Genomic DNA, 22,348 nt, shown 5'->3' on the forward strand with positions numbered 1-22,348 from the left:
ATTTTAGTGGTCTGAGAAGTCCAAAAGACTGTGAACAACCATTGTACTCCACTAAGCCTTTTTTCTCACAGGAAAATTAAAATTTAAGGGCTGTTTACTAAAAACAACTGTAGTATTAACTACAAAACAGTAACAGCAGTTACCTTTTTTTTTTTTTTTTTTTTTTTCGTGGTACGTGGGCCGCTCACTGTTGTGGCCTCTCCCGTGGCGGAGCACAGGCTCCGGACGCGCAGGCTCAGCAGCCATGGCTCACCGGCCCAGCCGCTCCGCGGCACGTGAGATCTTCCCGGACCGGGGCACGAACCCGTGTCTCCTGCATCGGCAGGCGGATTCTCAACCACTGCGCCACCAGGGAAGCCCAGCAGTTACCTTTTATTGAGTGCCTACTACTATCTTATGCTTTATGTGCATTCTCTCATTTCATCCTCGCAGGAGTTTCGTAAGAAGGGCGGTACTCTCATTTTACAGTTAAGGAAATTGAAACTTGTGTGAGGTCCTATAAGTGGCAAACTAAGATTCAAACTTACATTTGTCTGATTTTGAAGCCTGTTCTCTTAACCATTAGGCTATTTTACCTCCTTTTCTAAGATAAATTAAACTAACTAACCAATTTTAAACTTTTAAAATATTGAATAATTACACTTCAGTTTCCCGGTATGTCTGGTTATGGGGTTATGGCACAGTGATGTGAAGTAAGTTGAAATAAAAGGGTTGGAGGAGTGGGATGAGAAAAGAGCAGTGCAGGATGGAGAGAAAAAGGTATCTACTTGTTTCCCACATTTATGGTCTTCTGAAAGCATACTGATATTTAAAGACCCTAGTTCACAGAGTAGAAACTCTATTACTGTATTTGTGGGTTTTCTTCTGATTAATAGAGTAAGTATACTCTTATTATAGAGAACTTTAGAAACACTAAGCAATATAAAAAAATAAATCACTCAGAGTCCTACTACTCAGATAACCAGTATTAATATTTTGGTGCTTCCCATTATCTTTTTCAATTGACAGAGAAAGAGAGACAGACAAACAGAGGGAACATGTGCACACATGATGTTATATAAAGTAAGCATTTCCCCATATTATTTAAAATCTCATATGAAAAACATTTTAATGATTGAGCAATATTTCATCCTATTGATGTTCTAATTTTTGGAGTCATTTCTTAGTTTTGGGGCATTTAACTTGCTTTCAGGTCCCCCTTAACCTTATTATTTACAATGCTTTGGAGAAAATCTTTGAGCATAATTTAGTTTCCTCTATATTTCTAGAACTGACATTTCTGAGTTAAAAGGTATGATATGGCTAAAGGTCTTAATTATGTCTTACGAAGGTGCCTTTCTGAGCAGAACTAACCAGAACAAGGAAATATGGTTGGAAAACTTGCTCTGGGCAAGAGCATTCCAGGGTCTTATTAACTGGCCTGTGAATAAATTATTCCCTAACCTTCTATTAGAGCATTTTTCCTATTGGCTAACTAGAACTAATGTTGAGTGTTCATAATGGTATGCTTCTGGAAAAATAGTAGAATTACACTAGATTACTCTTCACATAAACCTCTCTCTTTTGTGTTATTAATGTATTTTCTTCTTTCTGAGAAAACAGTAAATTAAAATCTTATATTTAAAAAGAGTAAAAAGTTTTAAATAATTATGGTAAATATCAATACTAGCAATTCTCAAACATTAGCCTGCATCCAAATTACCTGGAGGGCTTGCAGGCACAAATTACTTGGCACCAGTCAGCATCTGGGGTGGACCTTGAGAATTTACATTTCCAAAAAGTTCCTGTTGCCAAACCCAGTTCGTGCGCCTGGTGCACAGTGAGGCCAAACAAACCAAAATGTTGGAGTTTGGAGCAGAGAAAGGTTTATTTCAAGGGCCGAACAATGAGAATGGGCTGCTGGTGCTCAAAAAGCCTGAACTCTCCGAAGGTTTTTAGGGAAGAGTTTTTATAGGCAAAATGTGGGGGGAGGACTGAAAGGTGTGTGACCTTCCCCTGATTGGTTGGTGGTGAGGTAACGGGATGATGTTCCACGAAACTCAGTCATTAGCCTTTGGGTTCCAACCTGTCTGGGATCCAGAGCTTGTGCTCTGACTGCAGTTACCATCCTCTACCTGGGTGGGATAGTTCCTGGAGAACTATCAGGTTGTTATGTATAACCCTTGAGGAGGAACCGGGACCCTGCCCCATCGCTGCACTGTTTCTTGACTGCCTTTCCTTTGTTTCTGCATTCCTTCACTCTTCTGTTTGAATCTGCCCTCTGGAACTCAGGGAACATCTAGGAGGCTAAACCTTTTTCCTACAAGCAAGGAAGTGGAGGACAAGGAAAGGCTTTTAAGTCCACAGGGTCCTGCTCAGTTTCCTTCACAGGTGATGATGATGTTGCTGGTTCAAAGACTATATTTTGAGAACCACTGATACTTACTAATGGATCTTTTAACCCTGGATAAAAAAAATCTCTGGCTTTGGTATCAGCATTAGTTTATTTTCAAATTTGACAGGTAATTCTTGTGCAGCAAGGTTGAGAATCACTGGTGTATGCAATTAACCAAGTTATAAGAGGTGAAAAATTTTTAATAAAAGTCAAGATTTTAAAAGACTGAGATGAAAAAAAAGATAATGCACTGAATTTAAGAGCCGGGACTAGTTTCTAGCTTCCTGGTCTATCCCTATGTGTAAACAATTTAAATTCCTATGGGAAAACAATTCAAAATCTGGGATCTTCTGTAAAACCAGGACATCATAAGGTGATCATCAATGTACTTTCTAACAAAAATTTTATGACACAGCTTTTGTAGTTGGCATTTCATGCTGTTAGAAATGATGCGATATAACATTATTAATTAACATTACTAATATAAACACACGTAAACATAAGTTTAATGGTGTTACTTATCATTATCTTGTTAAAGACCAGAGGCTTATGATGGGATGGGAAGACCTACTCAATAGTGACTGTTTTTTTAATAGCAAGTAGTAATCGCAGTGTCCAGTAGGTGGCAGTAGTAACCTTTCATACAACTTTTAAATAGTTGTGTACTTATTGGTAAATATTTGTTTTCTCATTTGACTATACAAATAAAATAGGAAAAATACGTTATAGACCCCTGGAATTTTGTTTATTTATTTATTTTTTTCTGCTTTGGGCATGTTACAGAGGTTGCTTTAGTTGTCACTCTGTAATAATGCATTTTTAGAATTTAAAGAATTCGTTTCTGTTTTAACTTTTATTATAGAATTTTTTCAAATATACAGAAAAAAAGAACACCCATTTACTTACCACCCAGCTTCAACAATTATCAACATTATACTCTTGTTCTAGGTACATCTATCCCTTCCATCTACCTACCACTCCCTAGCTAGTCCTCATCCTTGCTAGAGTAATTAAAAGTAAATCCCTATAAAGAGTTTTAAGAATAATCAAGCTATAATTACAAAAAAATTTTAGGTCCATTTTTCAGAACCCAATGTTTTTGTGTTCTACTCTGGCCATTGAGGGCATTTAGGTTCTTTGGATTGTATTTTTCATGTAATAATGGGCAAAACACCTATTTCTAGTGCTTTGAGAACTTAAGAGTACATAGTAACAGAACTAGCCACAAAAGGTTGTATATAAATATCAATACTTTAAAAAATAAGAAATTGGTATCTTCACTTAAATTTTTGTTTTTGAATCAAAATATGAAATTAGAAATGTAACTATTATAAGGGCTAGGTTGAAATAATAGTTTTCATTCTGAAGGTATTCAGAGGAACAAAAAGTTTTACTGTATTGCTTTATTTAAAAAAATAGAAGGACATTAAATAAATTTGGCAAGTAGAGAAAGGAAGAACACAATAAAAAATTTAAAGAAAACAATGACCCATAATTCCTTAAATAACTGCTTAACATTTTGTATACTTCCTTTTTTTCTTCTTCCCATGGGGAGGTCTCCTTTTTCTCCCTGAAATAACATGGTTGTGATCATGTTGGGTATAGGGTAGGAAGGGCGATGTCTTGGCTTTGGCGGTTTCCCACATCTCCAGCTCTTTAGTCACTTTTATTTGAAAAAAGCCAACCAAAAGGAATTTTCAAGTATTTGCTAAATGAAAGGTTTAACACTTTCTATATCTTGTCATATGTTGCATAAAACTTTATAGTATTGGTTCCTAAGTTGGTAATTACTTTAATGAAAATTAATTTTTGTAAATTTTAAGTTGAATAACCCAGTGTTTCCCAAAGGGCAATAAGTGTACCAAGGAAGACCAAGAAATGAAATTTGATGGTAAGTGAGCCACATCTTTAAGAGTTTAGTATGTTTTTACTATATTATAGGAAAATATAACTTGCACATAAATGACCATGACTTCATGGGCATTGTTGCCTAGGATGACATTGCCTAGATGATTATTTGTAAAGTCTATTTTAAAATATTGTGTAAATTATGTAAATATATAAACTATAAACTGCTTTCCAAAGTGGTTATACAATTTTACATTCCCTCCAGTAGTGCATAAGGGTTCCAGTCTCTCCACATCCTTGCCAACATTTGGAATTGTCTGTCTTTTTTGTTATAGCCATTGTAGTGAGTGTGTAGTAGTCATATATGTTTTAATTTGAAAATAAATTATTTTGCTGAGAAAGTGTTTGGGGATAAATGATAGTTTTAAATGTGTGCCATTTAGAAGATGGAGTATATTTATACTATGAAGCTCCAGAAGTAGAGGTAGGACTAATGTAGACTTTATAGGGAAGCAAATTCTGGCAAAAAGTTAAGCAAAAGTTAAATACTATGGACTTTCTTGCAAAGTTGTAGTAACCTTTTTATTGAATATATTTACATCCAGCTGTTTCAGTGTTTCCTCAGTTACAGTCAACAGAAATTAACCAGAGAAGAAATGTAATGTAAGGATATGTAGTGATTCACAGAATCTAAGGAAAAGTTAAACAACTGGTACTTGGAAAGGATAGGAAGCAGTGCAGCTTAAAGGATCTAAGTAGCAGGAACCAATGGACAGTTTCTTCAGAGAGCTACTGTCAAGGTGAATGTGTTTTCTGACCTTGTGTCACTCTACTCAAGATTTAAATTTTAAGGAGAAAGAGTCTGTTTGGCCTAGTTTAGTTTACACGCCCACTCCTTGGTCAGGAGAAGGCAGAATTGATAATCTCACCAAAACTGCTTGCAGTAGGGTAGAAGAAATTGCCCAGGGGGAATATTGAAATGCCTTTACCAAAAGAAGGGGCTCACTGGGTGCTGGGCAGGCAAGACCAATAGATGCCCACTATACCACGTCACTATCTCTGACGAATGACTAGGAAGAATTAATAGCAATGATAGGAGGGTCAACAAATCTCTAAGGGTCATTCATTCCTTGAATATTTATTAAATGTCTCTTCCTATGATTTCTATGAAATCAATGTATTTCTTTGAACTAAAAACATTTACTTTGTTACTCAAAGTATTTTTACATACATAGCAAATATTCTTTGAATGCAAAAAAAATGTGGCCCATTTATTTTTTGGAGGGGAGAAATATCAATTTCATTTTATTAAACATAAATAGGAACACATGAACAGATTCCCATGGTAAAAAGTTTAAATCAGATACAGCAAAACTTCTATGATTCTCCCAATCAGCCTCCCTTGTGGCTCCATGTGGATCTTCTATACTTGTACAAATTATGTTCCTACATTAATAGTTAATTGCCTGTTGACATATGTAGGTTTTTCATATTTAAAAATAGATAGTATTAGCAAGTACTTCTTTAAGGTAGATTGCTAAAATAGTATAGTGGTTAAGAGCACAGACCCTAGAGACAAACTATAATGATTTAAGTTCTAGCTTTTCTATGTAGCTGTATATTGTTGGTATTGCCCAGTAATTTTAAGGAAACTTTTTATTGACTTACAACACAAATTCATAACTATGAACAACTTGATGAATTTTCCTAAAGTGAGCATGTACCTAGCATATAGGTCAAGAAGTAGATAATACCAGTATCCCAGAAACCCCTTTGTTCCCTCCTTGAAAAATACTCCTCTTCAAGGTAACCACTATCATGACTTCTAAGAACATGTATTTGTTATTCCTCTTTTTGAACTTTATGTAAATGGAATAATAATTACCATATGCATTTGGGGGGGGAGGCCCAGGTTCACTCAGTATGTTTATGAAACTCATCCATGTTGTATGTATTTATATTTTATTAATTCTCATTGCTGTTTTAATTTTCCATTGTGTGAATATATCACAATTTATCCATTCTACTGTTGATGGACATGTGGATTCTTTACAATTTGAGGTATTACAAATAATGCTATTCTGAACATTCTTATACAGTTTCTTAGGGGGAGGTTTTAGGGATTTTACAAATAATGCTATTTATTAACATTCTTGTTCACTTCTTTTGGTGAACATCTGTATGCATTTCCTTTAGATATATACCTAAGAGCGGAATTGCTGGATCATAAGTTAGGTATATGTTCATTTATAGTAGATAATGCTTCACAGTCTTCCAAAGTAGTTGTACCAATATAACTTCCAACGGTGTGTGAGAGTTCCCACTGATCTGTATCCTTGCCGATAATTGGTTTATCTTTTTCATTTTAACCATTTTGCTGAACGTGACGTGGTCCAGTAATTTTTGAAGAATATAAAAATCCCATTAGTGGGGAACACAGAATGTAGGGTGTCACTCCCCAGTGATTGAAGTTGGCTCTGAGGTCGGGTAAGGCCTGGGCTGGGCAGACCCGCCCTAGGGGTGAGGGGTTGCTGGCATGTCAGCACTCCTGCCCTTCTTCATTACCCTCTCCCTGTATCGGGGCCCACATGCCCTTTGGAAAAAGGGGTCACCTGAGAAGCACAATACAAGGGCTTGTCCCTTGCATCTGGGCTGGTGATCTGGGCAGAGGCTGGGACAAGAGCCACAACAGTCAGATAGTTTTCCCAGGAGAGGCCCAGTGCCTCCCTCCTTCCCCAGGGTCACCACCTTCCTGGCTCCTCCTGCCTTGTGCCCCCTCAGGCCTTTCAGCCCCTTGTACCTTTACTGCTGTTTGGTTAAAGCCTCTATTTTGTTAAAAAAAAAAAAAAAATTATCAGATGATCTAGAGTTCTATGGGATTTATAAAATAACTTTTTCTTTAAAAAATTAAAAGAGATAGAAGAAATCCGTTATTCTCTGACTCCAACAAGTTACTATCTTCTGGGGAAAGGATTAATTTGATTTGGATTATCCTATGTAATAAAGTGCCCTCCATCAGACTCTAGAACCTGGTTTTGAACATTACCCCTTCTTTATATCTAAATCCCATGTTTGGTAAAATTAGGTGTTTAAGGTTTTAAAATTATTGTTCCTGGTATATTATGCAATTTCAAATATTACTACTCTTAACCTAGACTGGAGACTGCAAATACCTGGCTCACATTCTGTCATCCCTTGTTTCCAACCAGGCAGATTATGATAGATGACGTGACTCACAGAATGTTTTCCCACTGATTTCTATGTGGTCTCAGATTTTTTTTTCTCAGTACAGTGCTCCACGTAGTCACACTGTTGAATAGAAGTGTGATGGAAGATTAAAACACTCTTTTCATCCTGTACCTCAAGGTACAAGGTAATCAGCTGAGTCTTAAAATTTTCTTAAGTATTGCCATTGTTGGTTGGCCCTATATTATACTGAGAGAAATGTGACTCATTCTTAGAAAGCTGTCATTTAAATCTATTACTTAGTCATGCTAACTGAGGAGCTGGCTTACTTTTATTTTATTCTTGTTTAAAATTTTTTGTTTTCCTTTCTATATTAATATTTAATTGATTTTTTTTTTTCTTTTGGACTAGGAAAAATTCTGAGAAGTTTGCTGCAGCTTCATAGGTCAAAGTAAGTTAGGGAAAATGACTTGAAAGAGGAGGAAAGATGATGCAGATACAGGGTTACATATGAATACTGACAGTTTGGGGGTTAGGGAGACCTTTAGAGGCCTCTATGGTTTTGGAGTATATTGGTTATGGTATGATATATATTGATTATAGCTTGTCACTTGAAATTAAAATTAAAAATAATTTATGGTAGTGAATTACAAAGTAGCAGTTTTCAAAGTGAAATGTTAGAGAATAAGTTGCTTCTTTAAAATTTTTGACTATGCTAAAATGATAAAGCTGATGATTAAAACCTAAGATGAAAGATAATTAAAACCTGAAGGGGATAAAGAAGGAAGGAAGGATGGATGAAAAATAAAAGAGTTTGGTGATATAGATGAAACCAGGAGGTAAGTTTTAGCAGTAGTAGTTTATGCTAATGTCATATTCCCAGCTCCAACCCTTACTAAGTGTGTTACTTTGAGCATTCACTTGCCTTGTGAGCCTCAATCTTTTTGACTATAACACAGTCATAAGAAAGGTCACCTTTATTAACTCAAAGTGTTGTGAAAACTACTCAGGTAATGTAAATGAAATTATTTTATAAAATGAAGGTACAATCAACTGCTGTTATCGTAAACACTAGGATAATATGTGAGCCCCAACATGTAAATAGCTCAAACTCGGTTAAAAAAAAAAATTCTAGCTTTCCTCTTCTGCCCATAATGGAATAACGTATACCAGACTTGCCCTCTACCTGTGAACAGCTAGAAAACTGGGCAAAAATATTTGAAGCTACTGTTTGCTGACCTTGGAAAACATGCAGTACGGGTGTGTGTTCTCTGAATGGATGGAAACAAATAAGTTGTACAGAAGCCTCAGCATTCTGCGTGATGTCACTTTCCAGACCCTGCACAGGAAGAGGGAAACCAAGGAAAGCATGGCAGTCTCTTTATAGAAGTCACTGAGATCAGATTTGGGGAAGGCTGTGGCAGCTTCAGTTTGTGAGGCATGGCACCAGAGATGTAAGCGCTATGCAGGGAAGCTCCAGGACTCTGCAGGGGGGTTCACTGAAACTTCTGCTCTGTGCTAAGATGGGCCTGCATAGATTGAAATGCCACAAGGCTAGACTAAACGCAATTATTGGGGGCTTTAAGTTGAACAATTCCCAGAACTTACATGTGGCTGAGAGACATTTGAGTTTTGACCACCAGAGTGGCAAGACATTATTGAAAATCCTGGGCATTCAGTAGATACCCCAGAATTGTGCCTTCAAACAGGGCTAAAAGAGCTCTAGAGTAGAGGCTACTATGGACTACCAATAACACTTTAAAAACAACCTCAAAAGGATCAAATTGACTGGCAAGGAAGTTAACTGCTTGCCAAATTCAACACTCTTTAAATGCAGAAAACAAAATCCAAAATTTTAAGAACATAGCTTTTATGGTGTCTGGTACCCAATAAAAATTATGACATGCAAAAAGGAAGGAATATGTAACAAAGAAAATCAGTCAATAGAAACTGAGAAATTATGGAGATGAATGAAGTGGCTGACAAGGGCTTTAAAACAACTATAGTACATATGTATCAGTATATAATGAAAAACGAGCATAATGAGGAGAGAAATGGAAGACATTAAAGAAGGCAAAGGGAACTTTAGAGCTGCAATGCAATTTAGAAATGCAGTATGTGAACGGAAAATTCACCAATGGATTAACACCTATAGCCACTGCAGAAGAAAAGAAGCATGACTTCAAGATACTGCAATAGGAACTATACAAATTGAGGTACAGAATGAAAATAATAATAGTAATAAAAGGCCAGATCCTCAGTGATCTGAGGAATATTCAAAGTGATCTAACGTATGTGTAATTGGAGTATCTGAAAAGGGCAGGGGAGAGGAGCCGGAAAATATATATTTGAAGTAATAATGGTTTAATTTTTAACAAACAGGATGAAAACTATGATTTCTAAATCTAAGTAAACGAACTTCAAGCAGGATAATTGAAAGGAAAACCATTCTAAGGCATATCATATTCAATTTGTTGAGAACCAGTGGTAACATAAAACTCAAAAGCAGCCAGAGAGAAAAAGAAACATTAAATACAGGGGTACCAAGATAAGAATTACTGATTTCTTGTCAGAAATAATGCAAGCCAAATAGGGAATGGAATGATAACTTTAACATGCTTAAAAAAAAGTTAATGTAGAATTCTATGTCAAGTGAAAATATCCTTCAAAAATGAGAGAAGCATAAAGACTTTTTTGACAAATAAAATACAGAAAATTTATTTCCAGCAGACCTGAATTACAAGAAATGTTAAAGGAAGTCCTTCCAGAGGAAGAAAACTGATACCAGTACAAACCCAGTTCCATACAAATGAATGAAGAATGCCAGAAATGGAAAATATGTGGGAAAATACGAAAAATGCTTTTCTGATTTCTATCCTTTCTTTTAAAAAAATTACCTTTTAAAAGCAAATGTAATAACAGTGTATGGTGGGGTTTATAACAGTTTGAAGTAAAATGTAGGAAAATGGCACAAAGGTTGGCATGGTATATATTTATACTTGGCTTATTTCAATTGCGTGCAGCCTTCTGTGTTCATCTAGTATTTTTAGTGGATGAAATCACATGTAAAATCAAAAGTCAAGGTAATACTAAAAATTTTTGTTATCGTATTAAAACAAGTTTGCATTTTGGAAAACAAACATTGTAGTAGAACTGACTGTAGTTCACCTAGTATGACAAAAGTTTGCACCCATGTTACCATGATGAAAATCAAGATACAGAAAATTTCCATCACCCCCAAAAGTTTACTTGTACACTTTGTACTGATTCTTGCCTTCAGCTCCAAGCAACAATAGATTTGTGTTCTGTCACTATAGTTTTGCTTGCTGTAGAATTTCATATGGATGGATCATACACTGTTATGTATATGTTTTAATATTTTAAAATTCATCCACATTGCTGCATGTATCAAATAGATCATTCTCTATTGCTGAAATATATTCCATTGTATAGATATGCCAAATGTATTTATCCATTCATTCACCTGTTGATGGGTATTTGTGTTGTTTCCGGTTTGTGGTTATTATGAATAAAACTTCTCTGAACATTAATGTACAAACTCTTTTTGGTGGACATTTGCTTTCTTCTCCCTTGGATTAATAATGGAACTGCTAGGTCATATGGTGACAGCTTTCATAAGAAACAACCAAATAGGTCTCCAAAGTGGTTGTACTATTTTATACCCCCAACAGCAATGTCTGAAAGTTGAAATTGCTTCATATCCTTGGGAAAAGTTGGATTTTTAATGTTTAATTTTAGCAATTCTAGTGGGTGTGTAGTGATATCTCATTGTGATTTTAACTTGCATTTCCCTAGTGACTAATGATGTTAAGCATCTTTTTATGTGCTAATTAACTATTCTTCTATCTCCTTTGGTAATTAGTACAAAGTGTCTATTCATATCTTCTGCTCTTTTGAAAAGTTGGATTGTTTGTCTTCTTACTGAATTGTAAGGTTACTTTATATTATCTGGTTTCAAGCCCTTTGTCAAATATATGTATTGCAAATATCTTCTTCCATTTGAGGACTGACTTCATTTTCTTAGTTGTGTCTTTCAAAGAGCAGAATTTTATAATTTTCATAAAGACTTTTATTAATATTTATTGTATGGTTAGAGCTTTCTGTGTCATAATATATCTTTTCCCTCACAAAAGTTGCAAAATTTTTCTTCTGTGTTCTCCTCTATTACATGTCTTTTATAAGGGTAATAAGTTTTAACCTTTACTTTATAATTCATTTCAAATAAATTTTTTGCATGATGTCATGAAGGAAGTATATTTGTTCCATACTGATATCCAGTTGCCCCAGCACCATTTGTTGAAAAGACTATTTCCCTAGACGTTGCACCTTGGTCAAAAATTTATTAACCATATATGTGTAGGTTTATTTTTGAACTCTATTTTGTTCCACTGATCTGTTTGTCTGTCATCATACTACTACCACATTGTCCTAATAACTGTAATTTATGGTAAGTCTTGAAGTCAGAAAATATAAGCACTCCAACTTTGTTCTTTTTTTTAAATATTTGTTCTGGCTGTTTTATATAATTTGTATTTCTACCTACATTTTAGAATCAGGGAATTCCCTGGCGGTCCAGTGGTTAGGATTTGGCTCTTTCACTGTGGTGGCCCATGTTCAGTCCCTAGTTGGGGAACTAAGATCCTGTAAGCTGTGCAGCGCGGCCAAGAAAAGAAAAATTTTTTTAGAATCAACTTGTCAATTTCTACCACAAGGGCTTCTGAGATTTTGATTGAGACTTCATTGAATCTACTATATTCTAATTTAGAGAGAACTGGTACCTTAACAATACTGAGTCTTCTAATCCATGACTGGTATATCTCTCAACTTATTTAAATCTCCTTTAACGGCTCTCAGCAAGAAAAATTTGAGGAAATTCCTTTCTATGCCTAATTTGATGAGAGTTTTTGGTTGTCGTTGTTGTTCCTGAGTAGGTGTTTCTGAATCTATTTAGAGAACCACGTGGATTTCCTTTTTTAGTTTGTTAACATGGTGAATTTCGTTGATTATTTTTAAAAGGTTAGACCAACTTTCTGTTACTGGGGTAAATCCCACTTGGTCATGATGCATTATCCTTTTTATATGTTGCTAAGATTTGATAATATTTTATTAGGAACTTTTCCAACTAGGCTCAGGAGAGAGATTGGTTTTTAATTTTCTTTTCTTGTGATAGCTTTACTTTTGGTGTCAGAGTAATGGTAGACTCATAATAAGTTGAGAAGTAGTCCCTCTATTTTCTGAAACTTTCTCTAAGACAACTATTATATCTTCCTCAAATGTTGGATAAAATTCACCAGTGAATGCATATGGAATTAGGGTATTTTTTGTTGGAAGATTTTAAGTTATTTCATTTATTCAGATGATATAGGGCTCTTCAGGTATTTATTTATTTATTTATTTTGCCAGTTTTGGTTTTGTAAATTTTGGCTATCAAGGACTTGGTCTGTTTCTTATAAGTTGTCAAATTTATTGCAATAAATATGTTTAAAACATTTCTCTTTGACTCTTTTAATATATATGGAATCTATGGTGATATCCCTCTTTCATTTTTATATTGGTAATTCATGTCTTTATTTTTTTCTTGATTCTTCTAAGCTAGTTTATTATTTTACTGATCTTTATAAAATATCAGCTTGAATTTCACTGGTTTTTCTCTGTTGTTTGTGCATTTTATTTTTAATTGGAATTTTCACATGCCATGTAATTCACCCATTTAAAGCATACACTCAGGGTTGTTTGTTTGTTTTGTTTTGTTTAGTATATTCAGAGTTGTACAACCATCACCATAATGAATTTGAGAACAGTTTCATAAACCCAAAAAGGAATCTATCCAGTCACTCTTCATTTTCCCCACATACCCTTCCCTAGTACCAGGCATCAACTAAACTACTTCATATCTCTATAAATTTGCCTATTGTGGACATTCCATATAAATGGAATCATGTCATTTGTAGTCTTTTGTGACTGGCTTCTTTCACTTAGCATAATGTTTTCAAGGTTCATCTATGCTGTAGCATGTATCAGTGCTTCATTTATTTTTATTGTTGAATAATATTCTGTTGTATGGCTACATCACACTTTGTTTATCCATTCATCAGTTGGTGGACATTGGATTATTTCCATTGCTTGGCTATTGTGAACAATGGTGCTGTGTTATTTGGGTACAAGTTTTGTGCAGAAGTTTTCATTTTGCCTAGTATATATACCTAGCAGTGGAATTCTGGGTCAAATGTTAACTCTCTGTTTAGTCTTTGGAGGACATACCAGGTTGTTTTCCAAAGTGGCTGCATCATATTATATTCCCATCAGCAGTGTGTGAGGGTTCCAATTTCTCCACATCCTTATCAACACTTGTTATTATCTGTCTTCTGGATTGTAGCCATCCTAGTGGGTGTGACTTGGTATCTCATTGTGGTTTGATTTGCATTTCCCTGATGGCTAAAGATGTCCTTTTTCTCCTCAGCTGGAGTTTTGCTAGAGATTGTGTTGAATTTGTAGATCAATTTGAGGAGTATTGCTATCTTGATAATATTAAGTTTTTCTATACACGAACACAGGATGCCTTTCCATTTGTTTAGGTCTTCTTTATTTTCTTCAGTGATATGTTGTAGTTTTAGCATACAAGTCTTTCACTTTTGTTAAATTTATTCATAAGTATTTTCTTCTTTTTGATGTTGTTATAAATGGAATTATTTTCTCAATTTCATTTTTGGATTGTTCATTGGTATTGTATAGACCCTCAATTGACTTTTGTGTATTGTTCTTGTATCCAGCAACCTTGTTGAACTCGATTATTACTCTTAATTGTGTGTGTGTGTGGTGTGTGTGCGTGTGTGTGTATTCCTCAGGATTTTCTGTATTCAAGATTATGTCATCTGTGAATAGACATAGTTTTGCTTCTTTTTTTCCAATCTGGATGCCTTTTATTTCATTTTTTCCCCCTAATCTGTCTGGCTAGAAACTCCAGTGCAATGTTGAATAGAAATGTCAAGAAAGGACATCCTTGCCTTGTTTCTGATATTAAAAGGAAAGCACTCAATTTTTCATCATTAAGTTTGATTACCTGAGGGAATTTGTAGATACCCTTTATCATGTTGAGGGAGTTTCCTTCTATTCTTAGTTTGTTGAATATTTTTATCATGAAATGTTGAATTTTAAAAAATGTTTGTTTTGCATCTATTTGGAAGATTCTGTGGGAATTGTCCTTTGTTCTATTGACATGATGTATTAATTGATTTTTGGATGTTAAATCAACCTTGCATTTTTGAGATAAACCCCACTTGGTTATGTTGTATGATCCTTTTTGTATATTGCTGGATTAAGTTTGCTAGTATTGTGTTGAGCAATTTTGCTTCTATATTCATAAGAAATATTGCTGTATAGTTTTCTTTCTTGTGAAATCTTTGTGTGGTTTTGGTATTGGGGTAATACTGTCCTCATAGGATGAGTTGGAAAACGCTCACTCTTCTATTTTTACAATAGTTTGTGAAGAGTTGTTATTTAAAAAAATATTTGAATTAACTAGTGAAGCTATCTGGGTCTCAGCTTTTCTTCTGGGTAATTTTTTATTTCTAATTTAATATCTTCACTTTTTCTAGGTCTGTTTGGATTTTCTTTTTCTTCTTAAGTTAGTTTTGGTAGTTTGTGTCCTTCTAGGAATTTGTCTATTTCATCTACATTACCTAATTTGTTGCCATACATTTGTTCATAGTATTTCCTTACTATCCTTTTCTGTGTGGTCAGAAGTGATGTCTCCCCCTTCATTCCTGATTTTAATAATTTGAGTCTTTTCTTTGCTTGGAGAGTCTAGTTTAAAGTTTGTCAATTTTGTCAACTTTTTCAAAGAATCAATGTTTGGTTTTATTAGTTGTATCTATTGTTTTTCTATTCTCTATTTGATTTATTACTACTCTAATCTATCATTTCCTTCCTTCTGCTTGCTTTAGATTTAATTTACTCTTCTTTTTCTAGTGTCTTAAGGTGTAAGTTTAGGTTATTGATTTGATACCCTTTTTATTTTTTAGTGTAGCCATTTAAAACGATAAAATTTTGCTTTAGCTGCATTCCATAAGTTTTAGTATGCTGTGTTTTCATTTTCATTCATCTCAAAGTATTTTTCAATTTCCATTTCAATTTCAGTTTCCATTGTGATTTCTTCTTTGACCCATTGGTTATTTAGTAGTGTGTTATTTAATTTCTATAGCTTTGTTAATTTTTGTTTGTTATTAATTTATAATTTTACTCACTTGTGGTAGTTGGAGAACATATTTGATATGATTTCAATCCTTTTAAATTTATTGAGGTTTGTTTTATGGCCCAGCATATGGTCTATCCTAGAGAATGTTCTACGTGCACTTGAGAAGAATGTGTATTCTCCAGTTGTTGAATGGAATGTTCTGTAAATGTCTTTTTTTTTTTTTTAATTTATCTATTTATTTGGCTGTGCCAGGTCTTTAGTTGTGGCACGTGGGATCTTCATTGCCATGTGCGAGATCTTCATTGCAGCATGTGGGATCTTTGTTTGCGGCAAGCAGGCTCTTATTAGATGCAGCATGCGGGATCTGGTTCCCTGACCAGGGATCGAACCTGGGCCCCCTGCATTGGGAGTGCAGAGTCTTAACTGCTGGACCACCAGGGAAGTCCTTGTAAATGTCTTTTAGTTCTAGTTGGTTTAAAGTTGTTAAAGTGTGCTACATTTTTATTAGGTAATATCTTTGTTTTTCTCCTCCTCCTCCTCCCCTTACCCCTCCCTCTCCCCCTCCCCCTTTCTCTCCTCCTCTCCCTTTCTCTCCTCTTCTTTTTTCCCACTAAACTACAGAAGGGAAAAAAGGCACAAAGAGTGTAATAGCAAGTCACTTGCTCAAGTTATTTCTTAAGTCAGAATGGAGTTAAGACTGGATTCAAGGCAGGTCTCCTGATATTTTATTTTATTTATTTATTTGGCTATTCAACAGTTTTTTTAGAGTGTATACTACATGCCAGGCATGGTCCTAGGTACTGGATATACAGTGGTAAAAAATATATACATGAAAGTCAGAAATGGGACATAGACTGTGTTGCATTTTATTCTTTTAGAATGTTGAGGGTTATCATTAGTATCATTTTCCCATGGGAACAAATGTTTGTTAAATGATTAGGTAAAGCTAAATGATTAGCCAAGCTAAAGACATGTAATAAAGGCTCTGTTTCTTATTCCTTTGAATTCTCAATGAATCCATTGAGATGACTTGACAAGTCCACATGCTTTTTTAAATGGTTAACTTAGGCTTTTAATCTATGCAAAATTGCTTTCTACTTTGCAGGCAATATTGGGAGAAGAGTAAGAGTTGGAACCAACTCTTCCTTTTTAAATGAACATAAAGGGAACATTGTATTTTGAATTAAAGAACAATTGCTGGTAAATATGCTCTCTTAGCCTGACATGGTTGACAGCTAGAATTTTAAGGTCAGATATTGCCAATCATCAGTAACTTTTTTAAACTTTAAATAATAATAATAAAGGTAGAAGCATTTTACTAAACAATTTAAGACAAAAAAATAATCCAAACTTTGTGGGGAAAAATTTGGTTTATATGACAAGTTTAGTGGAAGTAGAAAAATAGATTTAAATACCCATTAGAAAAGGGTGGATAGATTTTTTTAAATCTCTTTTAAGGGAGTAAGTTTTCAAAATCTTTCTGTTCAATACAATTACTTGTTACTCTAAGAAACTATAATTTACAATCTTAAATAACTTTTACCCAGAATTATTAATTTCTTTTAAAATCAGCTTTACTGAGGTATAATTTATATTTTAAAAAGTACCCATTTAAAGCATACAGTCAGTTCTTCTATAACTCAGCCCAAGTATTCCTAAAAATCATAGTGCTATAAAAATCCCCTCAATAAAAAATAAAGGACCCAGGGGGGAAATGGGGTTAGAGGAATAATGAAGACTATGTCATTCACACACACACACACACACACACACACACACACACACATGCTTAGGCTTGCATAGAGGAACCTGGAAAAAATATATCTATTTGGCAGAAGTGATAGAGTAACTTCTTTATAAATATGCCCTAAAAGCCATACATTTGATATAATTCTATTTGACCTTTTATCCTACTAAAGGATTAGATTTCCATAGAAAAACACTTCTCAAAGTGTGTTCCTTGAGTGTGTTTCTTAAGATATTAACAAGTATTATTGGGAGAGAAGGAAGGTTTCTGTAGTCAAATATGATGAAAATGCTAAGTTAAATAGTTTTCTTCACTATCAGTCTTCTTAGAGCCTTTAGTATGTTAATACGTTAGTGTGTATTATAATCTCTAGTGGGCAGTATTTTTCCCAACATTTTGCCACAGGATGTTCTTTTTCTTAGGAGTATCTTATGGTACTAATGTTCTGCAAAACACAGTTTGGGGAACACTGCCTTAGAGTATATGTTGGTATTTGCGTAATAGCCTATGAAGTCTATACTTGTTACAGGTTGCACCTTAGTCCTCTTCTTTCTCTGGGCACTCTCAGTGGTACCAAACACTTTAAATGCCACATGTAATCAAGGATCCTCAAATATGTAAATTCACCAGCTCTGTTTTTTGAGCTCTACATCCGTATATCTATCTGCATAACCAACTTTTCCAACTGGGTATTGAGGCTTTCAAATTTAACTGTCCAAAACTGAACTCAGTATCTTCCTCTTAAATCTGCTCCTCTCCTATCTCATTGAAGATCACTAGTGTCCATCTAGCTTGTATCCAAGCTAGATGCATGGGAGCCATCCTTAACTCTTGCCACTCATTGTCCTTTCTTATCCAGCCATCAGCATGACCTAACTATCCTAATTCTTTATATCTCTTAAGTAAGTCCACTTCACTAAAATTGCATCTAACTTAGTTTAAGCCTTCATCATCTTATACAGATTGCTAAAGTAACCCTTTAACTCAGCATTGTTCAATAGAAATACAATGCAAACCACAAACCCAAGTCACGTACATAATTTTAAATTTTCTAATAGCTACATTAAAAAATGTAAGACCAAACAGGAGAAATTAATCTTTATAATACATTTTATTTAGCTCAGTGTATCCATATTATTATCATTTCAACATATAATCACTTCAAAATTACTGCTATACATATATATATAAACATATTTTACATTATTATTTGTTGCACTGTTTGAAGTCCAGTGTGTATTTTACACTTTCATCCATCTCAATTTGTGCTAGCTATATTGAAGAGCTCAATAGCCATATGTGGCTATAATAATAGGGCAGTACATCTTTAAGTGGTTTTCCTTTCTGCAGCTTCTCCCCTTCCTATCCATTCTTCCCATTCAGCCAACATGGAATGTCTATATCTGATGGTATCATTCCATTGTTTAAGATCCTTGGTTGATTCCTTGTTGCTTCAGGCCTCAAGATCCATGATAATCTATATTTACCTCTCCAGCCTCATCTCACTTAACCCCACTTTAAATTCCTTACATACTGATCTATTTGTGGTTGTTTTCCAAAGATATCATGCCTTTCTCCTCTAGCCTTTGTACACATGACTCCTGTTTGGAATAATCCTTCCCAACCACTTTGCCAGGTAAACTCCTGTTCAGGTCTCAGCCTAGATTTCACTTCTTCAAGGAAATCTTTCCTAAATGCACAAGTCTGAATTAGGTGCCACTCCTATGAACTCTCACTGCACCATCTGCTTACCTAATATTAGTTGTTATTGTACTGTAATAACTTACCTCTAAGAGCTTGGGATTATGTTTGCTCTTAATTCCATGATTTAACTAACTAGACTGGAAGCTTCTTGAAAATCTTGTATATGCTTACTAAATAATTTTTAAATGAAAGAATGGGAGAAATAGAATAATGTAACAGCCAAAAGACCTCTGCCCCACCTCTAATGATGACATTATCAGTCTCTAATTCCCCACACCTGGAAGTATACATTCAGCAAGAATTTATTGATGTGTTGTATGTCAGGCACTGAGTTAGGTATTTCCTGGCATAGTGGGAAATAGCCTGACTTATTGATCAACAATAATGCATATTCCTTTTATGTTACTTTATAGTATGAAAGCCCTAAATTATCATGCATCAAAAAAGGACCATCAGTTAAAATTCTGTGACTACAAGAAACAGAACCAATTCTTTTTTAACAACAAAAGGATATTTATTGGAAGGACGCTGGAGGTAGGCCACAGAATAGAAGTACAGAACCAAACTTTAGAAAGTTTTGGGAAGGACAAGAACCAAGATAGCTTCAGATTTCTCAGCCATAGAAATTTACAGGTATGGTTATCAAGTATGTTTCCATCAGCTGACTCAGGTAAGTCCTAGAGGTGTCTGCTCAAGAGTCAAATTCTTGGAAGAGAAAAACTGGCCCACAAGGAAAAAAAAAAAAGAAAACAAAAGCTGGTCCAGGATCACATATTTGCCTCACTGGTCAAGATCAGGAAGTAGTTCTAGAAGAAGGACGGGTAGTAGGAAAGCATTCCAGGAAGACAAAAACAATATCTGCTATAGTTATGAAAATATCTCTCAGGGACTAAGGCTCTGGAGAAGGCATCTGAATGGCTTAGTCAATGTATTAATGGTTATTATTTTAATTAGCTATCATGTAGAAGAACCAATAATCCAAGTAAGATTTCAGTCTTTGCATTTGATTCATTCGTTTATGATTTGCATTTATTCAAACATAGAGGACCTATCATGTCAGATACTGCTAAGAAACAGGGTTATAAAAATGAATTAAGCATAGTCCCTGTCTTCAAAGAACTTGGTCTTGTATGAAAATAGTCATATATGGATACTATGGAGAAATCGGAGTAAGCTTTATAGCTTTGGGCTAGGATGAACATTAATTTACCCATTGGACAAGCAGTGGGAAAGAGTTCTACAATTCCAACAGAGAGAATTGCAGATGAGCAATCACCAAAACAGAAGAGAGGTACATATGTTTAAGAACTACATGTAATTCAGAACTTCAAGAAAGTAATGTATCCCTGTATTGTGTGTTGGGAGAGATGGGGGCAGAGAGAATGGTTAGTGATGAGACTGGATAGGCAAGTAGGAGTGAGATCTTGAAGGACTTTGCATACCAGGATCAAGGATTTAGATTTCATCTTGTGCACAATGGGAATGCATGCGAAGAGTCCTGGGGAAGGGACTGTGATGATCAGATTTCTGTATTAAAATGAGTATCCGATGGCTATGTAATCAATAGATTGAATGGAAGAGAAATTAAAGTCAAAGAAACTTGCTAATTATTGTATGGTAAAATTAAGGAGAAAGGTGATAAGGCTTAAACATAGGCAATGACAACTGAAGAAGGAGAGAAGGTGGTAGATAAAGAACATATTTAGTTTGTACTATAAAAATCCCTTATGATGTGGAGTTTTTCCTTTAAAATTTTTTTGGTGTCCAGTAACAGAAAATTGAATTCAAATAATGAAGAAGTTCATTGCCTCATGTACCTGGAAAATTCAGAGGAGAGCAGGTGTTAGGCTTAATAGTGTCATTAAAAAAGTTTATTAGCAGGAATTCCCTGGTGGTCCAGTGGTTAGGACTCTGTGCTTCTACTGCAGGGGGCATGGGTTCAATCCCTGGTCAGGGAACTAAGATCCTACAAGCTGTGGGGTGCAGCAAAGTTAGTAAAGTACATGGAAATTTGTTTAAAATAAAGTTTATTATCATCTTGTATTTCTGCTTTCCATAGTGTCAGATTATTTCAAGTCTGGTTTTCTTTCTGGTGACAAAATGACTACAGCAGTTTCAGGCCTCTCCTCGGAAAAACACAAGATCCAGAAAGAGAAAGTGTGGGTGACCTTTTGGAGGCTTTCCTAGAAGAGAAAGAAAACCAAGTTATTTTGGCCAATTCATGACCTAATCCCTATGGCCAGGAAAATTTCAAATTGCCTAAACCATTTTATCTGAACCAATTACTTTAGCAAGGAGGATGAGTCCACGTCTGGGAATAGGGTCAACTTCCCACAAGCACAGGACTCTCAGGAAAGGAGTGGATCCCAAACTGGAAGCTTAGGCAGGAGGAGATGAATGCTGGGTAAGTCTACTCAGGGAGGATGTCTACTCTTTCCAGAATATTGACGGAGAGAAGAGGAAGATATATATAAAGAGACACAGGATGAAGGGAAGAATATTTTCTTTTTTTTCTATTTTCTTCCATTCTCTCTCTCTTTCTTCCTTTCTTTCTTTCATTGAAGATAATTAAGCATGTTAATGGTTCACACTTCCATTTGGATCTCATTGGCCAGCATTGTGTCACATGGCCACATTCAGCTTCAAGCGAGGCTGAAGAAGTAGTGTCTGTGTAGTAGAAGGCAGCAAGGGAAAAAGAAAATGGAAACAGCTGGTGAGTGAGCAAAACATAAAAATTTGCTTTAGGGACTTCTTTTGAAGTCTTTCTCTCCCCAACCCCCAAGATTTTTGGAGTGCTTTTTTGTTTGTGTGCTTAAGATACTGGAATTATATGACAATGCTGTAGGTCTGTTATGAAGTCTGAGTTCGACAATGTGGGAGGAAAGGAAATATGTTCCTTTCCTCTCTAAGATTACAAAGTGAATGAAGTGGAAACTGTAGGCATACACTCCAGAGTTACTTTGCAAGACAATGCTGAGGCAGGAATTTAGTTTTCTTGGGTGGACCTCCAACTAACATGAAGTGAATGGCTCCATGGGGTAGAGATGAACCTTTGAGTCATAGTACATTAAGTTCTAGCAATGAATGCGTGAGACACAGTAACTCACTCTTTGATTAAGCACAATAAGAACCATTCCCTTGAAGAAGTAAACTGTCAGCTTATGTATATGAAACTCATACCTGTATTGTGACAGCTGATTCAGATGGCTAGGTGATCCCAAATTGCTGAGCCTTGTTTCTTCAACCAGAGATAGCATCAGAAATGAAGATGAAT

General features: G+C 35.2%; 1 long non-coding RNA gene and 1 other non-coding gene across 2 annotated transcripts; both read left to right on the top strand.

Annotated features, from left to right (window-relative positions):
• Window positions 1-1,006: 1,006 nt before the first annotated feature.
• On the top strand, window positions 1,007-10,956 carry LOC129392249 (uncharacterized). The gene is made up of 4 exons (XR_008617834.1): window positions 1,007-1,062; window positions 4,223-4,265; window positions 7,820-7,859; window positions 10,136-10,956. It is a non-coding gene; the product is annotated as an uncharacterized lncRNA (long non-coding RNA).
• A 10,003-nt stretch (window positions 10,957-20,959) lies between these two features.
• On the top strand, window positions 20,960-21,032 carry TRNAR-UCU (transfer RNA arginine (anticodon UCU)). The gene has a single exon. It is a non-coding gene; the product is annotated as a tRNA-Arg (tRNA).
• The last annotated feature ends 1,316 nt before the right edge of the window (window positions 21,033-22,348 follow it).

This window comes from Physeter macrocephalus, chromosome 7 (assembly GCF_002837175.3).
Source record: "Physeter macrocephalus isolate SW-GA chromosome 7, ASM283717v5, whole genome shotgun sequence".
Lineage (NCBI taxonomy): Eukaryota > Metazoa > Chordata > Mammalia > Artiodactyla > Physeteridae > Physeter > Physeter macrocephalus.